The sequence below is a fragment of the Gallus gallus genome, chromosome 3 (assembly GCF_016699485.2).
Source record: "Gallus gallus isolate bGalGal1 chromosome 3, bGalGal1.mat.broiler.GRCg7b, whole genome shotgun sequence".
Classification (NCBI taxonomy): Eukaryota; Metazoa; Chordata; class Aves; order Galliformes; family Phasianidae; genus Gallus; species Gallus gallus.
The window spans coordinates 44,029,905-44,051,002 of NC_052534.1; the positions used below are offsets into that span (position 1 = coordinate 44,029,905).

At 34.3% G+C, this 21,098-nt stretch overlaps 1 protein-coding gene across 1 annotated transcript in view; it reads right to left on the reverse strand.

The window, feature by feature from the left end:
• The window catches only part of PACRG (PARK2 coregulated), a 191,576-nt gene that overhangs the window by 61,230 nt on the left and 109,248 nt on the right, over positions 1–21,098 (reverse strand). The gene's annotated exons all lie outside the window — the stretch shown is intronic.

Consider the following 21,098-nt stretch of genomic DNA (forward strand, 5'->3'; position numbering starts at 1 on the left):
CATTGTCAAGTGTAGTTTCCCATTTATCCTTTTGCAACATCACTTTTGAAAATCTATCAAACTGGTATCTGTTAAAAATCTCTGCATTAAGGGAAGCCTGAAGAGGACATACTCAGAATTTTTCAAATGAGATGACTAATATGTATGAAACCATTGGATTCAATATCCTGAGGCATGAGCAAACTGTCACCACTGACTGGTGACTCAGAAGTGCAAATGCTTTCTTCAATCTAGAAAACATTAATGTGGGTGAAACACAGATGCTGCTAAAGAATACAGGTCTGACTCTGTAAGGCTGAAGATTAATTTCTCCTCCCAAGGCTGAGTGGCAGTAATCAGCTTCTGATTAAGTATATTTATGTGTTTGTTACTCCAATTGTGTATGATTTGTTTTGCAGTAAATAATCTCTACACTGTTACAGAGCAAAGACCAGAACCAACTTATTATTCACTGGCTGTCTGGATATGGACAGTATTTACCTAGAGACAAAACCAACAGAATTCTTTTAAAACCAGAAATGAGTATAACTAAATGTAAATATATATTTTTTGTATCTAGCTTACAATACTTTAAACTGCCTAATCTGTTACCTATCATCAGTTTTACAAGAGTTACATTTCTTTTGTCCAACATTAACAAAGCATGTTTGATCTTCTGAGGCCCTTATTACAAGCACTAAATAAAGTAATACAAGATAATTTTGTAATGTTACTTCAGATTTAAATGTGCTTTGGCCAATATTTCTCTTCCTTTGATATATGGTGTGTTTATTTTCTGTTTTATGCACATATACAAAACTTACTGTTTATCTGATTGTTCAAAGAAAACTGCTGACTGAGACCTACCAGGATCTTGTTATCTTGTTGCTGGTGTTATCTTCCGATTGCCTTTTCCCAATTAGTACTGCATATTTTAATACTAAATGTCTGGAATATGCTCTATTTTACTGAACAATCTGCAATCAACAAAGAACAGTAAGATAGCACTGTCACCACTTGGAATGTGGTAGGCTGATAATTCCCCTAATAGCAGGACACAGAAGGGTGCAGAAGAAACACAAACTGTTTTCCTGAAATTAGATAAGTATAAAGGTTGAAAAGGTGGCTTTGAAGGCTATTCCAAGGGCAGACTGACTACACAGAAAGATTGTTTACACAGAAATCGTGTTGCAAGACAGCATGCACAGAAGTGTTTCCTGTGAAGAAGAAACATTTAATAGCTATCCTAACAACAATCTTTATGAAACGGAGTGAGAGTGAAAACTTCTCTATAACTTGAAGCCAGATGTAATTTAGCAGACCACAGCAGAACAAATATGTTTTCAAAAATTTCATAATATACTATAGTCTGAAGTGAACTTGCAATTGGAGTTTCAGTATCAGAAAACCTCCTCTTTCTCAAATATTATCAACTATTTTCTCTACAATCAATGCCTTTCACAGTTTTTTACAATTTCAATCAACTCTAATAACAAAAAATGTCATTTTGTCAACTTATCGGTTCATTCTACCAGATGGAACTGTTCATAATGCATCTTAAAATGTTCTTGAGAAATTAGCATACGTATTATACATGGTATATGATATATATATATGCTGAAAGTCTATCACTGAGATTAAATAAAAGAGCTACTAAGGGCCTGGAATTTCTTCTAGGCAGATTTAACTAAAAAAGAAGGCAAGCCATATTTTAATTATAAATTCAATTAGAGTAGAAATGAACAATAATCAGTGCATCCTGTTTTTTCTTCTCAGGTGACTGGGTACTTCCTAATGTCCATGATTTTGTTTCCTAAATATTTCAGTGTCGAATGTCCTCTAAGGAGGCATTGGCATTAACAAATATCATTGATAACTAGCATTTTGGAACAAGAGATAAGAGATTAACGCCACAGCAAGAAAACAGTATTTCTTAACTACCAAAATGTATGCATTTCTCCTATGCTACACAGTAGCCTTCTGATCCTTTACTTTGGTTCTGTGGAAATACTTGCATCATTACCGTGACATCATATAGCATACACAAGTAAAGTATTAAGACTAAAAAAACTGTGCTTAATTAAGATAAAGCAAAATAACATCTAATTAATAAAGGAAAAGTATTTTGCAAGTAATAGTTGAGGAAAGAATCCCCGGCATATAGTGCTGGGGATAGTGCTGGACAGTGCTACAGCTCATGCTAGGACTCTCTACAAGTGGGATAGCAAAATCAGATTCTGTTAAGGAGACATCCTCCGCCCTCTGCAGCTTTAGCTCACACTGAGGATGAGCCTTTGTGAATTAGGGAGATTCAAATTACTTCTTAACAGGTCCTCTAACACAAGTGTCAAAGCCCTGCTTGGACAAAGTGGAAACTCAAGATCATTTTGATATGCATTTTTTTTGTTGTTGTGAAAACATTTCTTAACTGCTAACAAGTTAGGAAAAAAAATGTAGACATTGTAAATTATTCCAATTTCATTGGTAATGGTTGCACGTAACAAGTCTCAAAAACACACCAGCCTTGTTTGAGAGTGATTTGAAAGATGCAATTTACTCAACGTGTGCAGACTGAAACAGTATATTCTTTGATTCCACAGATCACTTATGGAGAGCTGCTATACAATGATTATATACAACCAGAAGCTAAGACTTCTTATAGCTACCAAATATTTTACTGAGATTTTTCCTCTGACATTACAGTATTTTCCCAATCTTATATTTTCTTATTATTTTAAAAATGAAACATTTAAAAATATATAACAATGAGCCTCTTTTAGGAATACTAATATTTCACTTAAGTACTGTTAATATATATATTACTCAGCATTTTTCTGTATTTTACTACTGTATCTAAATGAAGCTTTGAAATAACATTTCATTTACATAAAACAGTGAATGGCAGCATGAAGAACAAGCTCTGTCTCCCAGTGATAGAACAGCTCTCGAGGAGTGGATGAAAGTGAATCAGGTATTGACATCTCTCTGTTTTTTAGATAACTCTATTTAGGTGCTTATTGCTATAAGCTGACTGTGTGTAACTCAGAAAGGAATATTCTGCGTTGAAATGCATTGTAAATGTAACCCCAACCAGCACAGATGGCATAAAGTGCTTAGTGTTGTTTTCAGATGACATGTCATGCTGTGGGAAGATACGGCTGGAATAAATATATTTTATTCTGTCCTCTGACATTTTTCCATATGATTTAATTACTCAGAAAACAGTTTGAAAAAGACATTCACTATGAGAGGGATCTTTTATATGCTCATACGCAAATTCAATACCTTGTCAAAAATGTTTTAGAACATAAATTTGCATGCCATGTAAACAATATAACATTTGGGTGCCCGTGGTTCAGCTTATATACATTGCCCAAAGGTATAGGTGATATTGAGTTTATTTTCCCTTCACACATACATTCTAAATGGTTTACCTGACTATTATTATGGCAATTATTCAGATATCAATATACAAATTCACAAAGTTGCTCTTTCATTTCCAGAGAAATAAAAGACTGATTATGATCTCTTTTCATTCTATCTTTAAATGATAAGAGAAAGAAACTAACAAAAGAAAAATGCAGAAGCAGAAAGAAAAAAAGGACAGATTCTGTGTCAGCTCTGTGCAGATGCAGAGGAATCAAGTACAATAACCTTTTACATGCATTAGTCAAGAAATGGCACTGCACAGATAGTTGCTTTTTTTTTTTCCCCTATTGCAGAACAAAGAGACTGAGTTCATGCATCACTGAATGTGAGGCATCAGCTTCCCATCAGGGACTGGCTCTTGGGGAGCCCACAGGCAAAACAATGCAAACTGTAATTAGAATACTTTTCTCTCCCATTCTGGGAATAAACAATCTTTTCAGTGTTCATGTTTACACAAATAACAAAATGTTCAGCTGCGCTGTAGCAACTGTATAGGATACAGTAGCAATGTTGTTATAAATAATATATATGCCAATGTAATTTATGTTTTCTAATAAATGAAGAAATTCTTTAACCATTTTCCACCTCACAAACTACTCAAGCATGCATTTTCTGCGTAGCATATGACTCAAATTCTGTAACATCTTTTCTGCTTAAATATTTCCAATCAAACAATACTAAGAATTATCACATTGAAAAGTATTTAATTTTTTGTAATATTTTTTTCAAAGCTTATAAACTTCACTTTTTTATAGCTACTACACTGAGGGAGTCATATAAAAAAATAAATAAATGTCTTTGTATGCCCTCAAGTACAGATTTTTTCTCAACTTTATTTGGTCTAATAAAAAATAGCAGCAGCATTTTTTATTCCCTGCAATTATAATTACTTTACAGTCATGGAAGTCTTTCCATTTTATGCTAGAGCTTTGCCGTTGTTTTTCTTCCTTTAAAAGCCCTATCTACCTCTAAACTCATTATTTACTCTAAGAAACAAAACACATGGGAAAATTTAATATCTACTATCATTGCATAGCCTATTTATAAATGGATGTTTTATTTCAGAAGTGAAAAGCAAAGCTATTAATATTTTATTACTACTCTTGATTATGCTTCTAACATACTGTAGAGAGCATACCTACACTAGCAGAGGACAGGCTAGGAGATTTAACACACTTTTTGTGATTTTTATAATTACCTTCATATTAATGTGATTAGATTGCATGCTATCATAATATTAAAGTGTAACAGCAAAATGACTAACACTGTCTAATATCATAAGACTAAAAAAAACCCAAAACTAATGGCAATTAAATTATATGGTTAGAACAGTGTAAAAGAAATGTGAATTTACTACTTGGATTTGGAGTGGGTAAGGAAAGTATCCCTTACATTAAAAAGCGAAGGAAGACAATAGAGGGCTGGCTAACAATGACGAGGTTTAAGGCCTAGACAAAGGGCTTTTTAGCCAATCGAGACCAAGTGACCATATTTTACAGGTGCTATAGGGAAAAAGAGGTGAAAATTTTATACACAGCTTGATGAGGCATACCAGAAGAGAAATAGCAAAATGATCATCTTGTAGATATGAGTAACATAAAGGATAACTTTCTCAACCTGGATATTTACAAATATAAGCACAAAAGAAGGTCTTACCCAGAAATCTTTTGAAATGAAAGAAAACATGCTTTTTTTTTCAATGTATTTTTTCATAGCTATAAAATGTTTGGCAAGAGGATTACAACTGATCCAAAACATTTGATGTCAAAGCAAAACTAAGAAAAATGTATTAATGAGACTTGACATCTAAAATAAAAGCCATTTTGTGTAAGCCATGATAAATCTAGTGTGAATGTGATCCTTCTTACCCTTGTGAGGTCCATACTGGGATAGAAATTCTTGCTAGTGCTTACTTTTGTATGACCATGTTCACTTAAGTAGCCACTAATTTTCTAACCAATCATTAAGACAAGCCTTTGGTTTGGGTTGTTTCTATCAGCACACTTGGAATGATGATGTTCAATTCACTTTTAAAACCTATAACATAAACAAGAATGTAAAACAATGGTAAAAGGCAAAGATATATGATATTTTCTTTACCTGCAGCATAGGTACTTCTGCATGAGAAGCCATTCAGCATAGTATTGCTAGTAGTTTATTTTTTAATAAAATTATTAGTTTGACTTTAGAATACACCTGTCAAACTAGCTCACATCATGAAAAGGGCACAAGGTGGAGTCACACTAGCACACAATGAATGAGCTTTAATGAACTTTTACCATTTATTACTATTTATCTTTACAAATTCTAAAATAATAAAGGTAGGGGCATCTTTGCTAGAATTCTGACTTTTGCAAGAATTCTGGAAACTTTTGAACACATGAATTTCTTCTTTGTCTGTTTTAGTCAAAGAACATGAAAAAATTAAGAATTGGACCTTCTCAGTTGTAATATTTTACTTATTTTGTTTTACAAGCAAAAAAAAAAAAAAAAAAAAGATGTCATGAGTTTAAACAGGGATTACAAAATTTCACAAAAAACACTGATATTCTGGCCATAATTGCTTGGCTTCAATGAACTAAAATCAGTACCGAAAAATGGAACTTGATTGTCTAAGATTTGAAGTAATTCCATGGAAATGAGAGAAACTGTATTTCAGTACACAACAGGGAAATTCATACAGAAACTGAGACAAGTTACTGTGACCATATGTAAACATGTTTATCTGTGCTCTGAAATAACCCAAAGGAAGTTGAATATAAACCCGCCTTCAGTCATTCCTGATACACAGCTCAAAGTCTCAACCTGGCATGACGAGCAGAGTTACATAGTTTTTAACCTGTAGATTTTTAGCATAAAAGGAAAAAAAAAAGCAGATATTTGCCATAGCCATACATCTAATAACATGTACATGAGTAAGGCTGGACAATATTGCAAAATAAAACAAAATGTAGATGACGTAAAACTTGAAATTGCCTTAGAGATGCATGGAAAATTGATCTTTTAATTTTCTTTCTGGGCAAAAAATTAAAAATCACCTTCCATTTCACCTTACTTTAAAGAACAAGACCACATCTAGCTGCTCTTAAAAATGTCATTAGAATAAAAATGGGAAAATGACCCTTTACATCTTAGACATTTTAAGAAAATGTTGAAGGAAAAAGATGGAATGAAGGCCTAAACCACAAAACTGGAAAGAGATGTTGGAAGCTTTTCTTATAACTAGCGACAGTGTAGAGAAGCACCCAGGATGCTGAAACATTCAGGTGTTCACTGACATAGATAAAACGCCTAAATACAGAGCAAATTGCATGCAGTTTAACTTCTTTTTCTTGGAAAAAGGGCAGAGTCAATTTTTTCACCGTTGAACCTGATGTTCTTTCCAGTCTGGTAAAAATGATTCTTTTTTTCTAAGTGATTTATTGATTTGGAGAATGATTCAGATTAAACTCCGATAAAATAAATTAAATATGCACGTGTAGGCATTCAGTTAAGAATACCTGAACCGCCGATTGTATTCAATCTCCTTTGATTTTACTGTGATGACTAACTTGGCCACACTAAGTAATTAAAAGGCAATACAAATTCTTTGTTCATGGGCTGATCCATTTCTCTTTAATGTCAATAGGAATCTTTCCTTACTGAGACCTGAGTCAAACTAACACTTGTTCTACACTTGCTGAGTTTAGAAGGATATTAAGATTTAAGATTAATAAAATGTTAATGCCCTAAGACATGGGGAGCGAAGCTTTGAGAACATAGGCTGAAGAAATCTAGTAATATCAAGCACTAAGGAGTATACAGTACATAATGTAGTCATTTTCTCTGCTTGTCAATATCTGAAGTAGCTCTGTTCCATCTCTTTCTGATCCCCACTAAATGAAGTCCACAAAGCCCCTAACATTGCAGTTACAATCAGCCAACACAGAAAAGAATTTTCTGGACTGCAGTGCCACCCTGAGCAGGCACCAAGTGCAGGAATGTAAAAGGGGCAATTAATCAGTCTACTGGTAACAGAAAGGTGTGTTTTAAAGAATACATTGCTTTCTTAATACAGATGGGGGCTCTCAAGAGTTTTTTATGCAGTTAATTTTCTGGATTGTGGAATCTATTAGGGCTCAGTTAACTTAAAAGACCTCAGGGTAATTAGTGGTGAAAAAGGAACAATCCAGTTATCCCAAAGAAAAACAGAGACGTTTTTCTACGATAATCCATAAATGTACTTTTCTACCCATAAATGTACTTCCTTCAGTAATCTATAAAACTAAATGTTTGCAATAAAAGCTTGGTCATTTAAAAAGTTGAAGCTCTATCTAGTTATACTTCCAAGCTTATAAATAGAATCCAGTTATCTGGATTTGAGCAATATAAAATTATTACTTCTCTTTCTCAAGGATGTACTTTCAGAGTACATATTCCACAAGTTGTAACAACGAACCCTGATATGGAATAAAAGTTGTGTATACACGTGCAGAGTTTACTAAAGAAATCCTTAATTATTTTTCTTTAAATTACCATGGATTAGCTAAAGTAAATTTCTAATTGCACTTATGTACATAAGAACAGCCTCCTTCTCATATGGAAATAAGATCTCATCTTTAATTTTTGTTAAAAACAAAAATGTTGTAAATGATCCACCAACTCTGATCTGCCTAATTGTCAGCACTAGCATGCTTCCATGAAATTCATGGCTATAGATATCCTGTTGACTATCTCATTTAAATATTTCCTTTGCATTCTAATCAGATAGAAACAGGGTCCAATTCCCAATTTCAAAAATAAACACATTAAAGAAAATTAGTTTAGGCATCATTATAGTGTACATACATGAGTGTCTACATTTTTTTTAATGGACACTTTCTAAACAGCATTTAAGTACAAACCATAATTTCTCTGTGTGGCTAATTTGACCACACATATTGCAAACTGTTTTCATTTTCCTTTATTGTCCTCTAATGATCTCATCAAGAGAATATAATTAGTGTAGTAAACTGAACAACACAAGCTCTGCCCTAAAGCAGCCAAGCATAGTTCTTGACTAGCCTCCTCTCCCAATGGAACCTGATACTGGTAATGGACCATGATCAATAGGAAGTATACCAAGCATATCATAGTCTTTGAAAATAGCTTGTGATCTCTGTCTTGAAGCACCAGTTCTTGGGGTTTACCCATCTGTATGAACACACACATGAAAGTCGTACCGTACCTCCTTAATGAAGCTACAAAAGTCAATAATGGCTTTGGATGCCTGAAAGACACTGTAAGACTGATCAAACGGACTTTGTGACAATTTCTTACTATATTTAACATTCGTTATTCTAGTCAATCCTAGAACCATCTGCTAAAATCCACATCTGCTTGTAGAGATGTGTTTCTAAAGATACAGTTTATCACAGAAAGAAAACAATACAGACATAAGAAACATACTAATGCAGAAGTATAAATATTGTAAAACCAACAGCTAGACTGAAATCTAGGAGGGCTGTGAAGGATCTTGGATGTGAAAAGTATTATTCTTTCTTTCCAATATGTAACATATGATGTCTATGATGATAACAATAGTAACAATGATAATAGAAATTCTCGTATAATACAACCATATTATACGAGATTTATTCTTATTTTTGATATCAGCTTACTGAAGAAGATGGCCATATGAACATAAGGAAATACATGTCCACTTTTGTCCCAGTATTTTCATCCTCATCAACCCCCAAAACAATACATAAAAGCCTGTAAGGTGAATTGTCCATAGTCCAGAAACAACACTGTACTATACCAAGTTTTCTACACCACAGCTGGCATCAACATACTCTTTTCAAAAAAGGTATGGTGTGGACTTCAAATAAACAAGTTTTACAATAGCTTTCCTCTTATAAGGAAGGAGCAAAAGCCTACACTTTACTTAACTACAACTTCAGGACATAGCTGCATGTCCTCAGGAGTTAAAGAGCATAAATACAGACAAAAAACAATGTGAAAGCATAGAAAACACTGAAGTTAAACTAAATTTATATACTTCCAGGTCACACATACACTTCTGTCACCAAAAAAAAAAAAAAAAAATGTTTCTAGTTGTGCTTGTTGGCATTAGATCTAAGCAAAGAAAAAATGAAATGTCATTCTTTATTGCTACCAATGTTTGTTCTTTTCTTGAAAGCACACTGACTTGTTAGAACTGTTTAAAAAAATCTGAAAAGAGACAGACGTGAAATGAGACTCCCACTTTTGAAAGACTACTTCTAGAGTAGTTCTAGTTTCCTTCACATTCAAAATGCACAGAGTCCTATTGAAAACACAGTTATAATTTAATGTTATAGTTATGATATCGCTGCAGACAAATGGGTTTTCTGCCCAGTAAAGTACAGTAGGAAAAGTACAGTCTGTCTGTGTACCGGTCAGAGACAGATGTCACATAAAAATGTAATTGATAAGAACAAAAAGAAGGTTGTATGCTCATGACCACTTCTGAATGTAAAGATAATTTTATTTAAAAGGAAGTAGTAGTATATAAGTAGTGTTCAGATAAATCAATCTATGGTATGGTGATTGTTACTGCATACAGAAATGAGGGCTTCTGCATTTAAATGCTCCTGCTTCTGTTAGCACCAAATTCTGCTCTTGCTAACATTTTGAATGGGCCTTTACTTTATGAAATCCCCTAGCTCCCCCAGGCAATTTGTTTCCTTGGGATCAATAACTGTAAAAAGTACTGCCTCAATGTGAATAAGGGTATGAGAAACGGACCCACAGCCTCTAAATGGCTCCTTTACATAAACAGCATACCACATGCCATTCCAACAACACAAAATAATCCAACAAAAGGGACCTTTTTCTCATAATGTAGGTGAACAATTGCATTGTACAGAAGATGCTAAATATTAATCATAGAAGAGTAAGCTTGTACAGAATTCTGCTCTTGAATAATACACTATGTATCTCAAATGGCAAAGAATTCATGTGACCAGAATAAATCTCTCTACTGTATTGAGAAAAATTTATGCTTAATCAAAACAAAAAGAACAAAATATATAAAAATAAACACAGAGCAAACTGACTATAGTCTTAATGAGACTTACAAAAGCAATTTGTTTAAAATTAATAAATTATCGATCATTTATGAAACTCAGTGTTTGTAGAATACATGAAATGCTTATGTAAACAGAGGGAGCTAAAATATGTATTTAATAATGAAAAAATATGTAAACTGGTAATAATATTTGGGACCATTTAAGAATAGATACAGCTATTGAGGATAAGAGCAAAATAAATAAACTTTAGTCGCAAACAATAAATATCTTAAACTACTTTGTTAAGTGAACACTGGTAAAAATTTTGTAAATGGTAAAATAGTATAAATTCAGGCCTAAGATTAAGAAATCCACAGAAATTAGAATTTGCTGGGTGCACTTACAATTCAAAACCCACCATCGAGATCATATATTTAGTGGCTTATAAAATAAAGAATAATATTAATGTGTAAATGGTCATTATATTTCTTAAAATCTGACCAAGAAAAGTATATTATGTCTTGTCCCACAATGTTAAAAACATTAGAAAAGCTACTTTGGAACAACAAAATCTGCTTTCATTTCTAACTTCATCCAAGTGTTTAAATTATAAGCAGGTGGTTAAATAAGGTGTGGGGGAGTTCATTTTACAGGAAAATAACACAACCAATTTGAGATCTTTCAGGAACAGATTCTGAGGCCAACAAGCATTCCTCCTGCGCCTCAGGGAAACTGCCTTTTCATAACGCCTGCTATAACTATTTGTGCTGCTGCTCAATTAGCATACCACACTGTTTTTATTACAGAGCCTGCAAACTAATGCATTCTTTTGTCCGATATCAATTTTACTTCTTAAGTTCTCCTGGATATTTATGAGGATTTCCCTCTTATGACCACTGCACTGTTTGGCCTCGATTTACAACTGACAGCTTAGTGGCTATACAGGAATCTGAGGACAGTCTGCCTCTCTCTGAAATCTAGCACGCTGGCAGTTTACTCACCAAAGCCAACTTTGCTTCTAGTAAGGCTAATCACTTCAAGCTCTCTCTGCACTCAGTGGACAGATGACGTAATAAGTGTTGTCCAAACATTAAAGAAACTTTTGTACCTTTCCAAACAAGGAGAAATGTTTAACATCATGTCCTCAATGTGGCCATTTTGCCTTTGAATCCTCCTACTTCATTTGGCTTGAATACGTTCATCTTTTGTGGGGAGAATCAATTTTAAATTTATTCCAAATTATTTCCCATTTATATCTTTCCTAAATATGTTCTGGCCTAAGAATTTCATAAGCACTTGGCCAACAATTTCTACTAAAGAAAAGTTGTTAAACAGTAAAATTATATTTATACTACAGAGAGTAAAAGAATGCAGGAGCTGTGTCACTGAAATCAGCACAACAATAAATAAGTAAAAAGAAATTGGGGCACTAACATTTATTCCAAGTTGTGTAGAATTGTACAAAATATTTGTGCTAGTTATAAACAGCAAGTACACTTGGTTAGGAACTGTATAATACATAAAAACAAGCAACAAGAGTTGAGACTGAATGTTAACCTTCACATTTCTTTTTCTAAATGCTTAATTTAGCTTTCAAAATGAAAATAATAGGGAAGCTAATTTGGTGTATAAATGGAAAGTCCTATTAGAAAAACAGTATTTTTTTTTTTCTAAAATGTAACTTCTATCTGCAGCAGGAGCTTCTGGCTGAGATGCAAACACCAGTATATAAATACTCTGATCATAAACATTGAATCTAGTCCACATAATTTGCAAACCAGAAAACTCAAAATGCACTGTTCAGCTAGTACCGTCCTTCAAAAGAAACTGAGATTGTCATAGGTTAATCGCGTCAGCATGTTGGATGGCCATAGGATATTATAACAAGAATACATGTTTTTGTTGGTACACCTAAAAAGGAAAATGATGGATGTGCAATATAGAAAAAGGAATCAATAGTTCGCTGTTATGGGCCTCAGAAAATCAGCTTTGTTGCCTAGAGTGTTCTTCAGTATCTAAGAAAAAAGCAATGTCTTGAAATGAGATGAAATGATATAATAGAATAATAACTGAAGGACCTGAAGCACTTTAATCACCTGAGTATTGTGGTGGTTTAATCACAGCGCAATATTTATACACCTCCTCGTATCTTTCCATTACACGGGGCTTTAATCTATTTTCCTTGAGGGCAAGAGAAAGATGCCACAAGGAAAACTCTCCCTCCAAAGTACTTCTCTCCCCATTACCTGCTGTTTGGTTTGATATAAAAACAGAAAGCCAGGTACAGATCCAATTTCTGTGATTTTGGTAACTTCAAACTACTTTCACAGAAGTACTCTTCTCAGAATAGAAATCCTAACTGAGCACACAAAATGAAAGTATCCACAATAAATAAACACAATCTACTTAGAATTAATAATTGAACATACATTTCAGATGTATAATTTAAAATAAAAAATGTTACTTTAATAAATGTGACAAGTTGAAGCCACATGTCCCTTCAAACTTAAGCACATTTGGTTGTAAACATACATGAAAAGAACTATACAGAAAATAAATATTTTCTCAGGGTAATTTAATATGTATCTGAAAGTAGTTTTAAGTGAAGTGGGTAGTGACAGTTCAACTGACGAAATCATTTCTCAGTCTCACTGTATGCAATCCAACTAGGTGAAAACTGCAGAAATAAATTACCAAGAAGAAGGGAATAACTCCTAAATGGAAACATAGCAGTCAGATTTTTAACATTCTAGCTTGTAAGAGGCAAATCCACAGAAAGCCTTAACATCTAGAGAACAAATACAGGTGTCTCTAGTCCACACAAACCAAATCAGGAACCTCAGAAGGGTGTCAAGGAAGTCCACAAGGGAGCTGCTTATAGCAAATCAATTGAAAATAAGAAGCGCAGACACAAATCTGAAATTCTGCTCCTCTACAGTTTAGAGGCTATAATCAGAACTGCAATATGGATGGTGCAGTTCTTATCTACCTGGAGCAGCTGGGGAACTGTGAACCTGTAGAGCTGCAATCCCACTATGTGGGCATGTGCTGAACTAGGTGATTCTGTGAAAAATAGTTTTGTGCATAAATTGATGCCAGTCTGCATCATCCTTCATGCCATAGCTTGGTTAGATTCATCAAGGAATTCAGGACTCGCCCGTAAAGAAGAAACTGTAGATGAAGCAAGTATAAGCCTAGCTTTTATGTAGCCAAACAGCAGTAGAGAACTGTGGGCTCTAGTTCCTCATTGTAAATCTGTACATTATTTTTATTGTTGAAAACAAACAACAAAAACCCCACAGAAATTAAAATAATGCAAAATAAATGAAAATGACAGTGCCTACTCTGTTTTATGTAGAGTTAAATGCTGCAGGCATGCAACATTGCTCAAAGAATGCCAAAGATGAGTTTCTCTGGTAACTTAAGCATCTCCTTGTCTCATTTTGAGGTATTTACCTGCTTACATTAGAATCACAGAATGAATTGAGTTGGAAGAGATTTTAAGGATGGTCTAGTTCCAATGTCCCTGACCTGACACAGGTGAGAATACCTTCTGCTAGATCACTAGATGAGATTGCTCAAAGCCCCACCCAACCTGGACTGATTAAGAAAGGCATAAACATGCAGAAAAGGCAGACTTACAAATGCCATTTTAATTCTGCACAAATCTGTTCTGGATGTCCCAGTCTTCCTCTGATGTCTGACTGCCAAAGGTTATTATTTTCCACAGGAGCATAAATCCCACAAAAGTATTAAAGCAAAGCATAATAATTCTTGGTGAAAATACTGTTTCACTGTCCTGGAACTTTAAAAAGTTCTGAAAAGAGTCATACAGGATCTTTGAGGTTATATCCATTTGACAGATGCATACATTGAGTCACAGGACGAATTTAACATTTTCACTATTGGATTTACCCACTAATTTGCTGTGAATTCAGAAATCCTAACTTTCATATCTGTGTTTCACTCACTAGAGAACTCTCCTTTCCTTCAGTCAATATACTAAAAAAATTTAAATTGGAAAAAGGAAAAAAAAATGGAAGAAATAATAATCCATGAACACTGTGAGTTCTCCATTTTTCTTTTATCAATAATTCAAGATGATGGAATAATTAGGCTATTAAAACATTAAAAGCAAATGCTAAGCATTAATAACACCAGCCTAATCACTGCTGAGTCAGTTTTACTTTACACAGACTGATGCTATATTTTTCAGCTAAGAAATTAGATAGTAATTAGAAATTACCCAGCAATTATGATCTAAGCATAATAATTTTCTAGATGTATTATAAAGTACCTGATAGGGTTTTGATTATACATGAACAGTGTACGATATCATCAGCTTAAAAAAAATCATGCTTTGTATTGGAAGATATTAAAGCAAAAAAATGCTCTGATATAGGTGGGTCTCAGTAACTTCTAATTTCAGTTCTTCAGAATTCCATTGGATTTTCTGTAACTCACTATGCAGTACTGGTGACTGAAACAAGTAGGGACTGACTAGAGTACAATGAAATACACGAGGAGCTGTTGTTAACTGTTAAAGATTACTCCTCTTCTACTCCATATTTAATTACTATTTTAAAAACATTATTTTCACTTACAAGACAAGCTTTTCAGCAAAAAAAAAAAAACATTTTGGAAAAAAAAATTAAAGATCATCAGCTGATCTCTTAAAAGAAAAACGTTCTGAGTTCTTAAAAACATTGAAAGGTGTTAGTTAAATAAATATTCTTAGCACTTTAATTCATAGGAAGCCTGTTAAAATAATATTATTAACTTCAAGTAGTAATGACATAAACACATTTTGCTTCTCTCCAGAATAGTATTAATTTTTGGAGTGCAATCAATTCATCTTTAGGTTTAATAAAGCAATTTGCTGGCACAGCAGACTCCATTTTTGGGAAAATCACAGTATTTTTCAGTAAATGCTGTCGAAACAGAACATTCTGAATTGTCTTTTGCTGAGAGTGTATTGTAAAAAAAAAAAAAAAAGTAACAAAAATTTGTTCACTCAGCCCTGTATTGCCATGATGGTCCTATTCCTTTGAAGTGTGTGTCCTTAAAGCCATTTTGGAATCTTTGCTCTTATATTTCCGAAATCATGACCATTGCCTAAGAATAACCTGAAACCTTAAAGTTCAGAAGACAAACAAAGAGAATGTGGAACGATTTCTGAACACGGGGTTGGTAAACTGTAAAGAATTTTACAATAAGATTGACATTGTTTATGAAAGCACTTTGGGATCTCATAGAGGAGGAAGCTGACAGATGAAGTGTTTCTTTAAAGCATATTTAATCGCATTAAAAGACTATGTAAGTTTCTCACTAATAACCATGAACCACTCTGAGGACCATCAGTGCCTCTGGAACTCACAAGCACTTTTGAGAGCACTCCAACTCCAATATAGATGACACTGTAGTCTCTTCCTTCAGCAATTAAACACTTCTCCTTCTTTCTTTAGAGTCTATGAAGCACTACTGTATTTTGTAAAAAAGATTTCTCCGAAATATGTGAAATATTAAGAGGATGTTTTTTTCCTAAGTGAAGTTCCAGTGCTGGAAAGCAGGCATTCTAACTGTTTTGTGGCTTCACGCTTCACTGAATGCTGCAATTCAGCTATACTGGGTATTCTCAGTCCTATCTCTAAAATTTTATTTGAGATGACTGACTAGATACATAGAAGCAGACAAAAGTTCATTCTAGCTTTAACTTACTGTTAGTGTCAGAGTACCTTTATTGCAGCCAAGAGAAACTTGGGCTTCAGTCTGATCTGCTACAGCTGTTTGCCTTATGGTGACAGAAACAAACCAACCATTGATGAAATCAGCACGCTACAGATTCCTTCAGAGCAGTACCACCCCATATTTCTCTGCCTGAGGTATCTAAATAATAACAATATTTTGTTTTCATCCATTATTTTATCTGCAATTCTCTTAAAAGCTGCTCTTGATTACCAGAGAATAATTTAAATTGATTACATGAAAAAATACTTGTGTACATGAATTGACGTAGTGTAGCTGTTAAGATTGCTTGGATTTGATAGAATAAAAAACAGTTGCTAAACCAAACCAATGAAATCTTCATTCACCGGTCAGGTAAACGAAACAAGAAATTTGCTGATCATAACCGTTAAATCTTTATAATAAATAAGCTTGTGTTTCAGACAGAATTCTGCTATACATACAACCTAACAGCAAACTTCAGGCACTGAAGACTCCTTTTTGTTCCTTTTATTTTCTGCCTGTTGTCAGAAAAGAGCAAACTTACTCAATGTGTTCTTAAATTGTTTACCTCAGACACCTCACAGATTTCTAAAAGCTGGCTTAGAAAATAAGAAACACAAAATAAAAAGCTGTTTTTTTTTTGTGGAAAAAAAAAAAAAGAGCATTTCCAATTGATTCTACAGATATTTTTCTTCCCTCTTCACAAGATTAAAATTAGTTTCATTAGAGTACTTATAATGAATAAATTTAAATGAAAACTGAAGTGGCACTACAGGGTACATAATAGATCTAGTAACGATTATGATGACTTTTTTTTTGTTTCTCATATTACATAGCAGCATTTTTGCATGAAAGTCCGTAAGCTGGAGAGCTTGCTCAGAGGATGCTAGGCTCTTCTTAGTCCACAGAGATTAGGCAAACAGCTCCTGTTTCAGTAGTATTCCATTGGGATCAAGACATGACCCCTTCTATTTGCTCTCCTGCTGGTGTTATGACTTTGGCTAAGAGTTTTTACAGAAGGCTTCAATCCTTTTTCAGAATATGCTGTAGACTTGGTGATGGTGCTCTCTCTTTCTCCACAAATACTCAAAACACTAGCATCCACATCACCACCAGGAGAACTTTCCTTTTAGGTCATACTGCTCTGCAACAGACTGCTTGGGAACTCAAATGAAGAAAAATGCCTCATGTGAGTCTAGGGCTTAAAATCTGGAGAAGGCACAAATTCAGACATACCAAGCATATTTTACACACCAAAAAGCCTCTTGCTTGCTACATGGACTCTTCAAAAGCTCACTGAGATTTCCCATTCTGGCTTTCAAAAACATTAGGTACCTGCCTTCAGAGACTTGGAACTTTCCCTGGCATTTGTAATTTAGGTTGTAGTGACTTACTGTTTTTTTTTATCTTATTATTCAGATGAATGAGCATGTTTTAGCTGTTTTAAAGAAATAAAACATTTAATTCATTTCTCATCTATATATACATATTTTACTTAAAAATGGTATCTCAATGCTGAAATTACCTGTACAGAAGAAATAGGAATGAATAGTTAATGGCAGAATTTGCCCATATTGAACCAATACACTTCTCCACTTCTATCGTTCTGAACACATGCCTGACAATCACCTATCCGTGGCCCAGAGACTCTAATAATAGTATGTATTTGCCATGCTTCGATTTGCTGATTAACAATAATTCCATTCATACTGTGTTGTCACAAATAGACGTAAAATTCCAGAGAATTCAGAAAATAAAATCAAAATTATTTTTTGATATATGAAATTACAAGAGAAAAACAGAATTGTAGTGGCTGGAAGGGATCTCCAGAAATCATCAAGTCCAACACCCCTGCAAAGCAGGCCCCCTACAACAGGCTGCACAGGTAGTCATCCAGACAGGTCTTGAATATCTCCAGAGTAGGAGAATCCACAACCTCCCTAGGCAGCCTGTTCCAGTGCTCCATCATCCCTATTGTGAAGAAATCCTTTCACATATTGGTGCAGAACATCCTAAGCTCAAGTTTATGGCTGCTTCCCCTTGTCCTGGCACCATAGACTGCTGAAAAGAGGTTGGCCATGTCTCTTTGACTCCCACACTTAAGATATTTATAAACATTAATAAGATCCCATCTCAGTCTCCTTTTCACAAGGCTGAACAGACCCAAGTCACCCAGCTTTCCCTCATAGGGGAGATGCTCCAGTCACAGGGGAGACGCTCCACACTTCACTAAAAGACATACACAGAAGAAATCAATAAGCATTTTGTGGAGTGTTGACTAAAAATATTGTGATAAAGACTTCTAGTATGGGTGCTAAAAATTTTAAATGAAATACCTAGATTATCTTCTGTTCCGAAAAGTCAATAATCTGTTACTATTTTTACCTGAATTATACAGTCATCAAGACAACATAACTATTATAAAGACGTTCATTTTTAGAGGCAAACACGTTTGACACACAAGTAAGATAGCAAGAGACTAGAATCAGAACATGTTAATTCACAAAAAGTACTACATGTATAAAACAATGGCAGGATGATTTGGAAGCAGTAGAGGGAAGAAGAAAAAAGTAGAAATGTCAAAAGTACAATGAAAAAGAGCAGCAATATATATAAAATTCCATGCTTCTGTGAATAATCAACATTTAGTGTACGCTCTAAAAGAGTGCACTGATAACTCTGTATAAAGGAGCATTTGAGGCTGTTTAAGATACAAGTGGTCATCAGGCTGAATAGGAGTAAAGAGATACCATCCTTGCACACCAAAGGCTTCAGATCCCAGAAAAGAGGATTTACATAGTTCATAGCCTCCCCAACAAATCCAGTAAAAATCTGCAGTGGGAATCACAGTCTGCGATACCAAATGGCTGCCTACAGGGAGAGTCATCAAAGCTACTTACTTTTATTTATCACAGAATGCCCCAGAAGGCAATGGCAACTAAACAGTACTGTTGCTGACTGTGAAACTGTAGCCTCAGTGTTGGGAAACAGATGGGAAGTCAGAAAAAATTGCTTGAAGTGGGACGGGACTGACAGTTTCTCAAACTAACACTGTATTTCAAGCTCAGGTAATACCAAACTAATTTACCAGTTTCAGTGACTGAAGAACAATGCAAGAGATAAACATTTGTCAGGCTGAACCTAAGACTGAATTTTATGTTGGTTTCATTAAATACCTTTTTATGATCTAAACTTAAGATATTACTAATGCAAGCCTTTTTTTGTTTTCTTTTGCTTTTGTTTGTTTTTCTGTTTTAGTTATAAGCTTGTTTAATACTTTGCATGAATTCACATAAAATGCATTTACTGTGAAAAATTTTTCCAAGACATCCATATTTAGAACATGTCTAAACTCAGTGGGAATTGTATATTTTTTGCAAGTCTGCTAGGTACTAGTATAAGAAGACTATAAGGATGGATGTTTGAGATAATAGCAGATGTCCATACAGTCCAGAAGAGTGTCTCTCAAAATGAGATGACTAGATAATACGAGTGCAAGATGAGCATATGTGACATTTCACCTGAATGATTTCTCAGCTTCCACCTTTTCTTTTTTTTTCCCAAAGAATTTGGGGTAAGCAGTTCTAGAGTTTGATGTCACATATTACATGATTTTTGGTTTGCTAGGTTTGTCTCAAATTGGTCACCAGATAGTTTCATTTGATGCTGACTAGCTCTTATTAACAGTATTTTTTTCCATGTTCTCTTGCCTCTAAGCCTGTCTAGTGTGAGAACAGTGTTTGAATTTGGGAAAGACCTCCTTCCAGAAGACAGTTATTGATCTAGCAAAGTGGCAATGACAAAAACATGGCCCCTTCCAACTACCTTATTTCTGGACAAATTTCCACAGTGACAGACTTAATAGATCTCAACACACACAACTCCTAGAAGATGCAACACATTTCCTTTAAGTTACACAGAAAAGTACTAAGAAGACCATCCATTCCCTTAATCCATCTTCCACCTGTACGAACAAGCAGTGGAGAAAATAGCTTGAATCAACTCTAAACCTTACACAGAACTGGGAGCAAAGACTTGTACCTCAATTGTCTACTAAGCATTCAGGAGGTGGAAAGAAGATAGAAAGAAGAATACAGTTTCTTTAAAGAGCCTATGAAAGATGATAGAAACATAAGCTTTCTGAGGGGAATGAAAATAGCAGAAGAAATTTCCTCTGTCACCAGTAGGCAAATATTCAGTAAGTGGGATAGTTTCATGTGATATGCCTTGCAAATATTATCTATTGCCTTGCTGGCAATACTGAAATTTCAAATCTCTTATTCCTGAGAAAGTAATGATTTAATAAAATGTATCAATTTCTAATTATTAGTTTTCTCTTATTTTTGTTTTTCAGTTCATGAATGCTAAATATGAAGAATTAGTGTAGTCTGATATACATACAAATATACATAGCACAGATGTCATGCACATGTGTTGAAAATACATTTTATTTCAAACACATCAAAATCAGAGCTCAGGAAAAGTTCTGAAAATGTTTTATATTTTTGTCAAGCTCACAGTGCACATCAGCTTCCTGTATTTGTCTGAAATCACTGGTGATGGGCCTAGTCGAGAGAATGTATGTACTCTAGGTTGAAACTTGGAAAAAACATGAATTGTGTATTTACTAATCATTGACAGACCTTCTCTGTGTGATGGATATTCAAATTTGATCTTTAAAGGAGAAATATTCTAACACACAATGAGCCTTACTGAACATTAATCTCAGCCTACTCATAGCCTTTTCCTCCCACAACTTCTTTAAAACCACAGTTGTCACCTGAACCACATTTTATTTACGGAATTCCACGTTATTGCAAATTTCATACTGACTTTAGTAGTTACAGACATTTATGTATTTAGAGGGAACTAAAATCTAAATTTCATTTGATTCTTCAAGTCATTCTTTGGACATGCATTTTTTCAATCCAAGGTATTAAAGAGTGAGTTTAA